We start from the raw sequence: 1,683 nt of genomic DNA on the forward strand, positions 1-1,683 counted from the left end.
TTCAAATTCCATATCCTTTCGATTTTGATTTGCATACTTCCTTTGTCGATCTTGAGCAGTTGTCAACCTTTTACAAATCAGTACCACCTTTTCTTTTATTTTCTGAACTAATTCTGGACCCAACAGTTTGCGTTCACCAACTTCATCCCAACACATAGGAGATCTGCATCTTCTTCCATATAACGCTTCAGAAGGCAGCATGCCAATACTTGCATGGTAACTGTTATACGAAAATTCTATCAATGACAAGTAGTCATCCCAATTTCCTTTGAAATCCAACGCACATGTTCTCAACATATGCTCGATTGTTTGTATAGTCATTTCACTTTGTCCACGTTTGTGAATGATACACTATACTCATTTTTAATTTTGTACCTAAATGATCATGAAATTGTCTCCAGAATCTTGAATTAAATCTCGGATCTCTATCAGATACGATAGATACTGGTACTCCGTGACGCATCACAATTTCATACAAATATAGTTTAACTAACTTTTTTAATGAGAATCTTCCGTTGATTGGCAAGAAATGCGCGGACTTTGTCAGTCGATCAATGATCACCCAAATTGTATCATGGTTAACCTTTATCTTTGGTAATTCTACCATAAAATCCATTGTGATATGTTCCCACTTCCATTTAGGTATATCCAGTGGCTGAAGCAATCCACTCGGTCACTGGTGTTCTGCTTTTACTCTCTGACAAGTATAACACTTATTCATTCAATAATTTCTTTTTTCATATTTAGCCACCAATAGTTCCCTTTCAAGTCTTTGTATATTTTCGTACTCCCACAATGAATCAAAAACCTCAAATTATGTGCTTCGTGCAAAATTTCATGTTTTAACTCTACAACATTAGGAATCCAAATATGTGAACAAAATCTATATATTCATTTATCATCCGTTTGAGCCTTAATCTCTTCTCCAGATAGTTTATCCTACTCATGATCCATAACTTGTTCTTGACAACATCAAATCTTTTCCAGAATCTCTGGTTGTAAGGCCATTGTATAAATCACTTCATTTGCTAACTCGGGAATTTGTATCTTTATTTCCAATTTCTCGAATTCTTTGATCTACAATGCGGACAAAGTTAACATATTCAATCTTTCCTTGCGGCTTAACGCATCTGCCACAACATTCTCTTTTCCTGGATGATAATTTATCTTGCAGTCGTAGTCCTTGATTAGTTCCAGCCATCTCCTTTGTCTTATATTCAATTTCTTCTGTGTAAAGATGTACTTAAGCTCTTGTGGTCTATATAAATCTCGCACATTTCCCCGTATAGATAATGTCTCCAAATTTTGAGGGCAAACATAAATGCTGCCAATTCCAAATCATGTGTAGGATATTTCTGTTCATGAGGCTTTAATTATTGGGAAGCTTATTCTATCACCTTTCCGTGCTACATCAATACGCAACCTAATATTTTATAAGAAGCATTGTTATAGATTACAAACTCACCCTTCTCATCGGGTAGAACCAACACTGGTGCATAAACTAACCTTTTCTTTAATTCCTGAAAACTTTCTTCACACTTATCCGTCCAAAACAACTTCTCATTTCTCCTTGTCAACTTGGTCAATGGAACTGCTATTTTAGAAAAATCTTGTACGAACCTTCGGTAATATCCAGCCAATCCTAGAAAACTTCTTACTTCTGTGGGAGTCATTGGTCTTTCT

The sequence above is a fragment of the Apium graveolens genome, chromosome 6 (genome assembly GCF_009905375.1).
Source record: "Apium graveolens cultivar Ventura chromosome 6, ASM990537v1, whole genome shotgun sequence".
Lineage (NCBI taxonomy): Eukaryota > Viridiplantae > Streptophyta > Magnoliopsida > Apiales > Apiaceae > Apium > Apium graveolens.